The following is a 14816-nucleotide window of genomic DNA, read 5'->3' on the forward strand; positions in this document are numbered from 1 at the left end:
AACGACTCTGACTAACAAGGCCCCGGAGAGGACAACTACGCTTGAACCCTCACCGCCTGGCCCAGTGACCGAAGCATCGGCACCGGATCAAGCCGCGACTAGGTCACCCATCGCAGTGACCGTCGCACAGCAGGATGAGGCACCGGAACCGGCCGCCCGGCCGCGACATCAGGTAGGAGCAGCCGCGCTCCCTGAGGCCCAGGCCCGGTCCGAAGCTGCCCCTGCACCGCTCCCTGTGGGTCCCGATACCCCTGATAGGCCCAAGCCTGCTCCGCCATGCACACATACTGGTGCGGCAGAGGCGGCCGGAAATTCCACTTCGCCGCCCAGAGCTAATACCGCCAGAGCGGGATGTTTAAACCCAGAGGTCCCCATAGTGAGCCCTGAAATCCCTGCGGCTCCAGCTCTGCCGGTGGGGAAAATAAATAACTCTGTCCTGACTTTCAATCCCAGAGTGCAACCCTACGTACTGCCCTCGAAGCTGCCACAGGCACCCTCTGTTTACCTACCAGAGCCCCTTCAGCCGGAGGTTTTGTCCACCTCTGCACTGGCTGGGGATCCCGGCTTGCAGCCTGTCACAGCTGCATTCACCAGGCTTACTGCTCGGCCAATTCCAAAAGACACCACAAGAGGGCAGTGGTGCACCATTACAGCTGCTGAGAGCACCCAGGTTAAAGAAGAACTTTTGCATCCTCAAATATGGGATCCAGGAGGAAGTTTTCCAGACTTTCCTATGAGGAAAACTACCCACTGTAGCAATTACCCACTACCTTGTGTGAATTATAATTAACTTTATTGTTGCCCATTGGATTACAAGTGACTTATGAAATCATTGTTCCTGTCCACAGTCAAACACTTCAAGAAAAAAGACTCAAGCCTTATTTGAGCGTATTATTGCATTGATATTTGCATAATGTTTTTGCACTAACTTCATTTCAAGTTTACCTGTTATGCAACGTTTAAGTATAACATGCCCATTGTGTGTATTCTCTTTTAGGTGCCGCAATGTGAATTTATGCACTATTTGTGACGATTGCACTTAACAAAAAATGTAGCAACTTACTCAAGTATGCCTTAATTTTAAAGCTCTTATTCTCTCCTTCCTTTATACGGACTGCCTTCATACGGACGCTTAAAACTAATGGCCTACACCCGGTGATATATACCCATAGGTACCCAGGGTAGGACAAACTGGTAAGTCCTGGCAGGTCCAGTAATTGCACAGGTACCCCCGCTGCTTCGGGAATCGTTAGAAGTCCTAGACTGCTCCTTCCCGCTTATTTCATGTTCAGGATTGTTCCCATCCTGAGGTGTCTTATTTCCAGGAGATCCATGGGATCGTAATGCCCTCCTACTGTGACATTGCCAGAAGTATATGGAGACGATAAATTCCTCCCCTTCTGAGCCTTTTTGCCTAAGGTAAGGCACCTCAAACCTTAGAGCCATAATTTAGCTACCCCTTAGTCACCATAGTGATCGTGCTTTAAGCCAAATTTCTCAGGCTTTGGTGCAGGAAAGGGAATACAGGATAAAGCCACCCTTTCATTTGCGGGCATTCCATTACACAATGGACTACAGAGTAAAGACACCCCCATGCTTTCTTTGGTGTTTACAGAGCTCAGAACACTTTAAAGTTAGTCAGTAATGTTTGCTTAGTGCAGTATTTAGGTTACCTGGTTATACCAAGAGAAGGAAACTGTGTGTTTGACACCTTACTCTAGCGGGCAGGAACCTGGGGAAAGCCGTTTCATGTTTTGTCTATGTATGTCTTTATATGTAATTCACGCAGCACTTTGTATTTTATTGGGTACCCCAAAGCTGGTTCTTCCTCTCCCTCCTAAGCATAAGCCGAGGGCGGCTTAACTCAAAGTAAAGGGGAATGTAACATCCCAGAGTTATGTTACTAAACTCTTTCTCCCCGCTACTATTTGTTGGTAACATGTGCCTTGTCATCTAATGTGATTTTACGTAATATTCCTCACAAATGTGCATTTTCTAAGCCTGTTACATATATTTGCTGTAATTTCCATGTACACCAGCAGGTATCAGCAATGTTTAGCAAGGCCTTAGCGTCAGTTTAGTGTTTCTAGACTGGAATAGTATATTCCAGTCTAGTTCCACCCTCTTTGAGGAGGTGTGGAATGTTCCCACTTCCTCCCCCTGCTAGGGGAAAGCTGTGCTGGTAGGAGCTCCCAGGAATAGGGATCCCAACCCAGGATCGTGCCTTGGCTGAGGACACAGATCTTCATCCCCAGTCTGAGTCTTCAGCCTCAGCTGGTTGACAAGAAAGCAGCCACCTCCAGATCTCCAGGACGAGCCATTCCCTGTGAGCAGAACTGTGAGTAACTATCCAGAGACCAGGAGAAGCCAAATTCCTCCTCAGCTAGTCAGTTCCATACCAAGCAGAAGATAGACAGAGCAGAAGACAGGTTCCTGCCATATTCTCCAGGCACATAGTATAGGAGCAGAAGAGATATTGATCCCTGCCATACATTGCCAAAAACCTGCTGGGGCCTAAAAGACTAATGCTGTATCTCATATGGATTCAAGCTGCCTCCAGTAAAGACAAGTTGAATTATATCCCAAGTCTGGATCTCAATTATTGCTACCAAATCCCTCAATTACTCCTACTAGCAACTAGGGTTGAGTGATATGCCGGTATCCACGATATACCGCAATATTAAAAAGCGGCGATATGGCGATATCACAGTTTCCGAAAAACCGCGGTATTTAATGACGTCATAGGAGTGGTCGCATGTGTGATGACCTACTTCTAAAATGTCCGATTCCACCTACTTATGTTCCCCGGTCACTGGCCTCTGCCTTCTGCATTACCTGGCTGCAGGGACGAGCAGGCTTTTTTTTTTTTCTTCACTTTATTTAAACCTGTGATGGCAACTTTACCAAGACTTTGTACAAACATTAAAGAGGACCTTTCATGGGTCCAAAGAATATGAACCTAGTAGCAGGCTGCATAGAGCGGCGCCCAGGGATCTAAGTGCACTTACTATTATTCCTAGGCGCCGCTCCGTTCGTCCGCTGTGGCCCCCGGTTTTTTCTCAACATTCGGTGCAAGTAGGAGGAGACGCCAGTGTCTCTCCTTCTCCCTGACAACAGCGCTGTCCAATCACAGCTCAGAGCCAGGGAGGTTTTTTTTCTCCCTGGCTCTGAGCTCTGAGCTGTGATTGGACAGCGCTGCTGTCAGGGAGAAGGAGAGACACTGGCGTCTCCTCCTACTTGCACCGAATGTTGAGAAAAAACCGGGGGCCACAGCGGACGAACGGAGCGGCGCCTAGGAATAATAGTAAGTGCACTTAGATCCCTGGGCGCCGCTCTATGCAGCCTGCTACTAAGTTCATATTCTTTGGACCCAATATGTGTCACCAACGCATGTGTCTTCACTCCAGTGTCCACCTGTGATGTGATACCCATATAAATAGAGATGTCACTGTGTACATACATGACGTGTATATATCGTGTGTACTGGGCTCCGGTAGACTGATGGTTTACATTGATGGTGTTTTCTGTGTTTTCATCTGCGTCGCCCTTTGTGACCGACAGTTCGCTACTGACTGCTAACATAACCCCTGGCTATTTCACTACTCCTTCAGGTAATGACTGCAGTCACTGTCCATGGGGGTGATTTATAGGGGTAGGAGAACTTCATATTTGAAGTCCGCTTCTTATGTAGTTCTATTTTGGGGGTGGAGAGTGACATCACCACGGAATGACCCCCCCCTCCCCCATACCAGTTGTCACTTCTAGCCCATGTGGAGCCCTGTCCTTTTCTTTAAAATCTCCCAAAGAAGACTTCCTCCACAAATTATCCTAATAGGATTTTACCCCAGTTAGATGGATCATAAGAGGAGTCCCTACACTACCACACACCGCCCCATACAGTATAACGTCTCCTTGTGGCCCACCGCCCCATACAGTATAACGTCTCCTTGTGTCCGTCCCCATACAGTAAAACATCTCCTTGTGGCTGCCCCATACAGTGCAACATCTCCTTGTGGCTGCCCCATACAGTGCAACGTCTCCTTGCGGCTGCCCCATACAGTGCAACGTCTCCTTGCGGCTGCCCCATACAGTGCAACGTCTCCTTGCGGCTGCCCCATACAGTGCAACGTCTCCTTGCGGCTGCCCCATACAGTGTAACGTCTCCTTGCGGCTGCCCCATACAGTGTAACGTCTCCTTGCGGCTGCCCCATACAGTGTAACGTCTCCTTGCGGCTGCCCCATACAGTGTAACGTCTCCTTGCGGCTGCCCCATACAGTATAATGTCTCCTTTTGGCCCCAAGTGTTTTTTTTTCTGCAAAATGGGTATTTATCGCGATATATATAATTATCACGATAAATTTCTTAATATCGTTATCGGGGGAATATTTTTGATATCGTCCAACGGCACCTGTGCGGCACCTGAGGGGTTAATTGTGCGGATCACAGCCCCCTGTAAGAGATCGGGTGCTGCCAGGCAGCAGGGGGCAGTTATGTACACAGTTCTTAGTATATTCTAACTTGAAGCGTCCCCATCACTATGGGAACGCCTCTGTGTTAGAATATATTGTCGGATCTGAGTTTTCACGATCTAACTCAAATCCGATAGTATATTCTAACATAGAGGCGTTCCCATGTTGATGGGGACGCTTCAAGTTAAAATATACCATCGGATTGGAGAAAACTCAGATCCGATGGTATATTAATAGGGACTCCTGACTTTACATTGAAAGTCAATGGGGGACCATTTACAATTGCACCAATATTGTGTCAATGTAAACGGATCCGTCCCCATTGACTTCCATTGTAAGTCAGGACGGATCCGTTCGGCTCCGCACCGCCAGGCGGACACCAAAACATGGCAGGCAGCGTTTTGGTGTCCACCTCCAGAGCGGAATGGAGGCGGAACGGAGCCAAACTGATGCATTCTGAATGGATCTGCATCCATTCAGAATGCATTGGGGCTAAACTGATCCGTTTGGGGCCGCTTGTGAGAGCCTTGAAACGGATCTCACAGGCGGACCCTGAAACGCCAGTGTGAAAGTAGCCTAACCCGTTCCCTCTGGGGTTTAGGTTTACTGTCAGGGTCTCTGGTAACAATGGCGGGTTGCCAGAGAATATTGGTTCCTGCAAAACCAGTGGCGTATCGGTTCTGAGTAGTAGGTGGCACATATTTTTCAGAAGGCCGCACGGGGGCGGTAGAAAGTTCCTTTGCTGGATCCTCCTCAGATTCAGAGTCCTTATCAAGCTCCTGGGTCTCCGTGGGTTGTCCTGGCCGACGTACTGCCGTGGCATAAGGTCCACGTGTACCCTCTGCAGGGTTGAACTCGACCACTTAATTTACATATAGGCTGTGTAGCCAAGGGGGAAGATCCTTCCTTTTCACAGACCGGCGATTGACATAATAATCACGATTGGTTGCCATATTGCGGATGAATCCAAATCCCCGCTGTTTACAAAAGTCCAACACTCGGCCCAGCTTCCGTACTGGTACCGGGAAATATTTTACCGGTGCCTCCAGTAACTTACGAGTTAGTCCCTCGTTATTTTTTTTGCAGGCATGGGTACACGGGAGTCGAGCAGACTTTATCTCTGTGGATAACTTAGCCCATAGTGCTGTCTGTTCCGTGGTGGGCCACGCTATGGCGGGGGAATCAGCAACCAGACCGGACCTTTCGGCATATTTTGGAGGCTGGTGTCACGGCATCGTGACTGCATGCTGACCTGCACTGCTTTCCGCAGATTCAGTGTTGCGGTCCTCACTACGTTCCCTCCAGTTGTGGTCCCACAAGTCTTGCACACGAACCTGTAGTTTGGGAGTTATATGCGCAGGGGTCCAAGTCGGAGCGGCGACAGGGTCCCGTCCGGGTTCAATCTCAGGTGCAGAGCTCACTTGCTTCTCCGCCATGCTGCTCCGGCACTTCACTCCTCTCTCTCTACAGCAATCAGCGTCTCTGCTTCTAACGTGCGCACGCACGGCACGCTCTTCCTGAGTGCTAGGCCCGCCTCCCAAGTCTGTTTGAATGACAGGAGCGGCGCAACCATTTTCCACCGTACAAGGGGCTGTCTCATTTGATTGGGCGTTCGGAACAACACCGGTCAGTACTCCAATTGGGCTTGGTGGTTTGGTGACACACAATAATGGAGCAGTCTTGTGGATATGAAGATATTCATAGGTGGCAGTGTCTCGGTCACAACATTTAACAGGTGGGCACATTGATATTCCACACATGGTTCCACCCATTCCACTCTACGGCAGGACTTTTCATAGGGCAGAGGAGGCGGCGCTGCGTTTGCATACCGAGTTCAGCCTCTCAGAAACAACACAGTAATGGTAGGATGGGCTTGACCAGACAATTTTGCATAAATGGGCGGCACTAGGTTTTCCCGCTCTTCAGGGGGTGTCGCTAACTTGTCCACAGTAATGGCATAGTATTTTTTTTTTTCAAACAAGAACTCCGACGGCCATCTTAAGTGCACATAAACAGTCTATTCACTGACAGCAAGCCGTTTTAGTGACACACAAATGTCAGATTTTCTCACTTTTAACACTGCGATTTTTATGCTGGGGACTAGTATAGCACCTCCATACACTTTTCAAGCAATTTAAACAGTTCTGTAGCCCAAAACAGCGCACAATAAGCAAAAGACTCTCAATAAAGCAAAGGGGCTTATTCACATGCGACAGTCTCTCAAATATGGCGCAAGGGTTAATATCCTGTTCGTAACGCCAAGAAAAGATATGCAGCCAGCCAGAACCACAGGGGCAACACGTGAGGTGCATGGTGGACCGATGAGGGGCCAAATTATAACACGCAGTTCATCAGTTTACTCACGGTTAGCAGAAAGCCTCCCTGGGCTGGCAGCACAGTGTTGAGGTGGACAGCATGAAATCCTCCAGGGCACGCTCTGTGGTAGGGAAGCATCAGCCAAGATGGTGGTTGAGGTGCCCTTGATGTTAGGGGTGCTTAGGGTGCTTGTTGCGGCTGAGTCACTTGATGGTTTTTGTCGTGACGCCAGTACCGTTAATGGTGGTACAACCATTAGTAGTAATAGAGAGGTAGACAGTGGTAAGGTACAACTCACAACTTTTACTGATGTTGACTTTGGCTGCAGCAGTACAGAATACAGTCTCTGGTTGGTATTAGAGTTAATCTGCGAATCCACTGTTCCTAGGCTTTCTTAGGCCCTGATTCAGGCTGTGGTTATGGAGTACCTTATTCCTGTTGATGTGCTCAGTCCTATACCTTGTCCTTTCCCTCCAAGCTGAATATTGGGACAGGTAGCTAATCTGTTTCCCAGAATTATGGTGTGGCTGCCAGAAGCTATAAGTCCTCCACCATGCGCAAAAGTGTCTGTGGCCCTAAATAATGGCTATTATCACCGATGAATCTTTCTGATGCTTGTTTCTATTCCAGGGAGGCAAACTCTCTCCTACTGGTCAGGGATGCAAGTATATAGTCCGGCCACAGAAGGAAAACGCTCTTCTGCGCCTCACACCTTGGTACTACCACATAGCGAAGTTGGCTCCACTCACTAATCTGTGGTGTGAAGTCTTCACTCTGCATTCTCATCTCTGTTTTAATTTGAATCCTCTCCTAATCTCAACTGACTAACTAGGCCTGATCTAGGTATATATATGACCTTAGTAGTATCCCCATCTAGTGGTGGAATGTATAAATTACACCTAATCTGCCTGGTAACAGGGATTTTGCAGATAAGTTAGTACAAAGTCACATAACATAGGATAATACAATTTTTAGGGTAAAAAGTGCTTCTAAGCAGAGCCCACACACATGTAGTGGGACGCTGCACATATCCTAGCGGTATGCCTACATTGTCTGAGATGACACAACCCCTTTAACTGCCAAGAATCGCCCAGATTATCGCTAATGAGCGTTCATAGTAACGCTCATTAGCAATGATCGGGCAGTGTAAAACGTTTGTTCATTGTGCGCACGCAAAAAATGATCATTTGCCGACAGCAGATGGTGCTGTGTAAACACGATCTTCTGCCGGCAAACAACGAGTCAGTATGGGGAAGAGCGATGGCATTAGCGATTGCTCCTCCCCATAATCTGGAGGAGATCGCTGCATGTAAATGCAGCGGTCTCCTCCACAAGCTATCAGCAGATTGTCGGGAGGGAACACATGGTGTCCATTTGTGCTTTAAAAGGATGTTTTAGGATTACTATGATTTTTAACAGCTATGTTTGCTTACTTATGCATACATACTTATGTACATCTTACCCATGCTTTTATTTTTTTCATTTTTATTGGACGTTTTGGACCATTTATTCACCATGTAAACAAATTAAGTAAGCAAAAGTGGGTCATCAGGAAAAAAGTGGTGAAGTGAGAGAAATGAAGGAGTGACGGTGGAAAAGTTAAGAAGGGATAGCAAGAGGGAAGGAGAGGAGAGAAAGATGGAGGTCTGGGGAAGGAGAGAAGAATTAGAGAGGGTAAGTGGGGAAATTGGGCTGAGGATGCAAGGTGCAGGGATCCGACAGCTGAATTCTGCTGACAGCTTCTAGTGATGTATGTTTTGTGTGCAGGAATTTGTGGAGGGTCGGAGGTGTGCTTGGGATCCCTGTGCTGCAGCCTCCATTGGCTCAACACTCCTTTAGGCCCCTTTCACACGGGCGAGAATTCCGCACGGGTGCAATGCGTGAAGTGAACGCATTGCACCCGCACTGAATCCGGACCCATTCACTTCAATGGGGCTGTTCAGATGAGCAGTGATTTTCACGCATCACTTGTGCGTTGCATGAAAATCGCAGCATGTTCTATATTCTGCGTTTTTCACGCAAAGCAGGCCCCATAGAAATGAATGGGGATGTGTGAAAATTGCAAGCATCCGCAAGAAAGTGCGGATGCAATGCGATTTTCACACATGGTTGCTAATGAGACGAGGGATGAGTTACCCGGGACCCCATTTACTTTATTATTTTCCATAATCTTTCTTCTTCTTGCAGGCCCTTGCTGGAAAAGGACCTTCGGTGACATCACCTGCCAAAGGACCTTTGATGACGTCATCCCGCTCACCAGGTGGTGAGCGCGGTGACATCAGCGCTTGTCCTGCTGAATGAAGATAGAAGATTTCTATCTTGATTCAGCAGGACCTGTGATGACGTCACCGCGCTCACCACGTGGTGAGCGGAATGACATCATCAAAGGTCCTTTGGCAGGTCCTGAAAGAAGAAGGAAGAAGAAGATGCTGGCTGTGCGAACATCAGGAGGAGGTGAGTTAATTATTATTATTTTTTAACCCCTAAAGCCACATTTTAGTAAGCATTCTGTATTAAGAATGATATTATTTTCCCTTATAACCATGTTATAAGGGAAAATAATAAAATATACAGAACACCTAACCCAAACCCAAACTTCAGTAAAGAAGTGTGGGTTCGGGTCTGGGAACCACAGTCATTTTTTTTATCCATCGCGTGCAAAACGCATTACACCCGCGTGATAAAAACTGAACATCGGAACTACTCGCACGATTTTCCCTAATCGCAGACACAAAGCATTTGGACACGCTCATCTGCAAGGGGCCTTACGGGAAGAAGAAGAAGGAGCAAAGCTTTGGTGGAATGGATGCTGTATGGAAGTAGGCACCCCCTGAATTGTGCAAGGGAAAGGTACCACACAGACAGCACATCTTTAAGGCTGCATTCACATCTGTGCTGTATAGTATCCAGCATAGTCGGATACCACTGTGCACTGCCGGATACCCATTCACTATAATGGGATCCAGCAGGGACCCATCCGCTTTCGGGCATATATGTTGGCTTTCGGACAGACGAAAAAAAATGCTTGGTGTAGTATTTTTTGTCCAGCCGAAAGCTGGCATCTATGCTGGATACAGTGACTATAACAGAGTGATGTAGTTTGGTCCTGGATAACACAGGATCCACCATTCACAATAATCCTTCCCTATAAAAAACAAAGACATAAGAGTCACCTAATATCTAATCCCTACAGCCATCAAGTCAGACTCAGCACAGGAAAGAACAACAGAAGAGTTGGAACTAGAGATGACCTATACAGATCCATCAGGAATTTCACAAAAATTCTTCTTCCTAACAAATCTGATTGGTCATTCACACAAATCACACAAAATCACACAAAATGGCGTATGCCATTTTACTTTTATAATACAGCACACTAGTGATGGAAAAAGGGCAGGAAAGATGAAGACCGAGGATCACATGACCACAGATGGGGTCCCAGCAGCAGGCTTGTCTACAATGCTTGCAGACAGCCTGACAGCCTATCAGGAGGCAGGATATTGGCTGGTCTATCAGGCTCTATGCTAGCTCTGAAGCACAGACGCCATTGTGAGCTCAGCCACTGATGTGATTGGATCTATATGCGAGGTCTCGAACAGACAACAATCAGAGACACTCAAACCAGCCATTTTAGGGTCTTGCGGGGACAGTGTAGGTATTGTGAAGAAGATATATTTAGTTAGGAAGATTGAATTACACGGTAGAAAGTCAGGTTTTATCATTGAAAGGGTTGTCTTATATCAGTAAGTGGCATTTATCATGAAGAGGAAGTTAATTCAAGGCACTTACTAATGTATTGGTATTATCCATGTTGCCTCCTTTGCTGGCTGGATGGATTTTTCCATCACATTATACACAGCTCATTTCCATGGTTACGACCACCCTGCAATCCAGCAGTGGTGCTCATGCTTGCACACTATAGGAAAAAGTGCTGGCTTCTCTGGTGGCCGGGACTGTGGGAGCTGCATAGGCCGGTGCTTTTTTCTATAGTGTGCAAGCACGACCACCGATGCTGGATTGTACGGTGCTCATAACCATGAATGCGAGCAGTGTATAATGTGATGGAAAAATGCATCCAGCCAGCAAAGGAGATAATATGGACAATCATGGTATTAACTTTCTCTACATAATACATGCCATTTGCTGAAGAGACACAACCCCTTTAAGGACAGCATAGGGGCAGTTAGTGTACTGAGTGGCTTCCAGTCAGGGCAGTTGGAGCTGTTTATAAGCTTATGTGTTGCATTACAAAAGACAAGACACATGAGCTTTTAAAGAACCAGTGCTCTTTTTTTCTGTGCATGAGCCAGTTTTTTTTGCAAAAAAAACTATTGCAAAGCTTCTTTAGTTCCGTGCAATAGGTATAGGTATTTCCCAGCATCCCCAGCAGCATACATTTTAGGCTACTTTCACACTAGCGTTTAGGTCGGATCCGTCTGGTATGTGCCCAGACGGATCCGCACCTATAATGCAAACGCTTAGATCCGTTCAGAACGGATCCGTTTGCATTACCATGATAATGCAAACGGATCCGTTTTGACTTTACATTGAAAGTCAATGGGAGACGGATCCGTTTGAAAATTGAGCCATACTGTGTCAACTTCAAACGGATCCGTCCCCATTGACTTACATTGTAAGTCTGGACGGATCCGTTTGCCTCCGCACGGCCAGGCGGACACCTGAACGCTGCAAGCTGCGTTCAGGTGTCCGCCTGCTGAGCGGAGCGGAGGACAAACGGAGCCAGACTGATGCATTCTGAGCGGATCCTCATCCACTCAGAATGCATTAGGGCTGGACGGATCCGTTCGGGGCCGCTTGTGAGCCCCTTCAAACGGAACTCACAAGCGGAGCCCCGAACGCTAGTGTGAAAGTAGCCTTACTGTGTATGTTGTGCAAATGCGCCTTTTTCTTTCAAAAAGCTGTTGCAATTTTTCTACCGTATGCACAATTAAGTGTATTTCAGTGTGTCAACAACAGTGTATATTTTGGTCACAGCCAGAGGACGTCCCGCTTTGATGTGAACAGTCAATTGATGCTCCATGCACTTCCTGGACTACATGCCTTATATGCACATTATCCTATCTCCGTTACACCCCACATTAAATGTGTCAGTCATCACTGATGTCACGTTCATGGCCTCTCCACTGCTTTCCATCACCACAGCACATTTGTGAGAATGAATCTGTCATTAGTGCTGTGAAAGCATAGAATACTATCCCACCCCCTAACCAGGCTAACTGTGCCTGAACAATCAGGGTGCATGATGTCAGCAGTTAGAGCCCGAGACTGCCTGATAGCACAGGCAAAGCTGGCCTGGTTAGGGGGCGGGATATCATTCTATGCTCTTACAGTGCTAGAGAGAGATTCATTCTTATGCATGCACTATGGTGATGAGGCACAGGGGCATGCCATGAACCTAATGTCAATGTTGACTGACAAGTTCATTGTGGGTTGTAACCAGGCTAGGATCACATGCACAATGTACAGCACATTATCCAGGAAGTGCCTGGAGCATCATTTAACTGGGGAGTGTAGTGCTGGCCCAGTAGGCAACATTCAATAATTATCAATGGAAAAGTTGTTATTGAGGAACAAAAAAAAATCTTAGAATATCTCTTTGAGGCATATATTTTAAAAGCTTGTTCAGAACAAGCTACTGTTTTTTCAGATACCACCATGTGTGTTTAAACACCAGCAGGCATCTGCCCCCAGTGAAAGATAATTTTTGGAATCATTTTTTTTTTTTTAAGTATAAATCTGATGGGCAGTGTGTTTTCAAATAGGTTGTTTGTTAACATAGTCAGCCATGTGTTTACTAATAGCTACTGTAGAAGGTACAAGGGGTCATCATTGATGGTAGGTATGTGTCACCGAGGTTCCTGGCCTCAGTGAAGTAAGAGCCAGCATTTTCATGTGTCAGCGGCAGCTAATGCTGATTGACACTTTTGCTATTTAGTATGGCTGTAAATAGCTGATCCGGGATGGCTCTTATTGGGAGTAGTAAAAGTGCTAGGTGGGTGACTAATCCCCACATTCCAGGCTGGGTTTTGACAGCACCTGGCTTTTCTTTATAAAGGCAGCTGGACTCAGCAGCAGAGAATGCCCTATGTGTTGTGATCTGAGCCCTGTGCTGGGCTGAAAAGCTGAGACCCGTGTGTTGGGACAGCAGGCCACCTAAAACATGCATTTAGACTGCTGGAGGCAGAACCGCTGACAAGGTGACGTTTTTTGTTATGCATGAACTTTATACTCAGTGTGAACAAACACCAACCCTGCAAAGAGTGTTTTTTATTTGACCTTATATGTGAATAAAAACGGACATTTGAATTACGAACTTGTACTTTGCCTCTGTACTGCACCTGCATATCCCAACTACCAGAGCGAATCCCCACAATTGGTGGAGGATACGGTCAAGTGCAGGGAGGCTGGCGTGAAGGCCGAAATATTTTAGTTTTTCCGGGCACGGTTGTATGTCTTACATGAAACCAGCGAGATTACAACCCGTGTCTCTCGACAAAATGGAAGCTGTCGTGAAATCCCTTGTGAAGGCTAACTTGCAACAGCTGGAGGCTAATAAGCAGCAGCAGAAAACCAACCAGCTGCTATTGCAACATGTGATGGCTTTACAAGCGGCAGCAGCATCCCAGAGCGTCCACGATGCCCGAAAAGCAGTCCGTGCGGCGATCCCTAAGATGACCCCCTCGAACGACATCTAGACCTATCTGGCGGTGTTCGAAAAGGTGGCTGTGAGGGAGAAAATACCCTGAGATCAGTGGGCTGAGGTTGTCGCTCCGTTCCTGGCATTCGGACCTCAGCAGGTGTTTTTCAACTTACCAGATGATCAAGTGGCCGATTGCACGACAGTAAAGGGTGAGATTCTGGCAAGACTGAGGGTGAATGTGTTGGTCCGGGCCCAGCGGGTGCATCAGTGGGAGTTTAACCTGGATGAACCCGCGAGACCTCAGTATTATGATCTGTTACACCGGTTGCAAAAATGACGTGCTGAGTTCCACTGTTATGCTGGACCGTCTGTTGGCTGATGTATTCTGGAGGGCTTTGCCGTACCCTCTCCAGCACTGGGTTGGCCAGGTGTCTCCTGGTAATGCCCTTGAGATGGTCGACCTCGTGGAGCGCTATGAGGCTACCAGGACTCTACAGGGGGGTTATTTTGGGAGGGGGGCAGTCAAACTCCGGAAATCTCGAGCAAAACCCGCGTGGGATATACTCCCTACAGACCTAGCACTGATTGTCTGCTGGCGGTGTCAGGAGCCTGGCCACATAAGGGCTGACTGTCCCCATCGGGGCGAACCCATGTATACTAACTATGGCTACCACCATTCCATGTATGCCAGGAAGCTGTGTGCAACAGGTACCCCAGATACTATAGACAATAGCCACCTGTGCCAGGTGGAAGTGGCAGACACTTTGGCGGTAGCTCTACTGGACTCAGGGAGTCTGGTGTCCCTGGTAAGAGCTTCCCTGGTGCAGCCTGCCTAGTATGCTGGGCGAAAAGTCGGGGTCGTGTGCATCCATGGAGACTTAAAGGACTATCCCACCGCCCTGGTGTCTCTGTCCACGGTGGCCGGCAGGTGGACCCAAGAGGTGGCCGTCGCCACCAATTTACATTATGAACTTATAATTGGGAGAGACTTCCCAGGTTTCCCAGCACTGTGGCCTGATACGAAAGTTACCGATACCCTTGAGAGTGGCGTAACCCCAGTAGAGTGGCCTTGCTCAGGGGGGAGTCCAGAACCCTGGGAACCTGAGACTGAAGGGCCAGCGGTAGGGGTGGCCGCCACTTCGGTGGAAGAGGGGTAGATAACCCCATTGAGTGTAATGGTGGGAGAAGTGGAAGATTTGCTGCCGGGTCCTGAGTTGGCACACCTCAACGTCTCCAGGGAAAATTTTGGCACAGCACAGCACCGGGACCCACCACTATCTTGGGCCTGGGAAAATGTTGTAATAGTTGATGGTGAACCTTAACAACCAGGGGCCGAGTCAATGTTTCCCCGTTTTGTGGTTCATAATAA

Source organism: Bufo bufo, chromosome 11 (assembly GCF_905171765.1).
Source record: "Bufo bufo chromosome 11, aBufBuf1.1, whole genome shotgun sequence".
Classification (NCBI taxonomy): domain Eukaryota; kingdom Metazoa; phylum Chordata; class Amphibia; order Anura; family Bufonidae; genus Bufo; species Bufo bufo.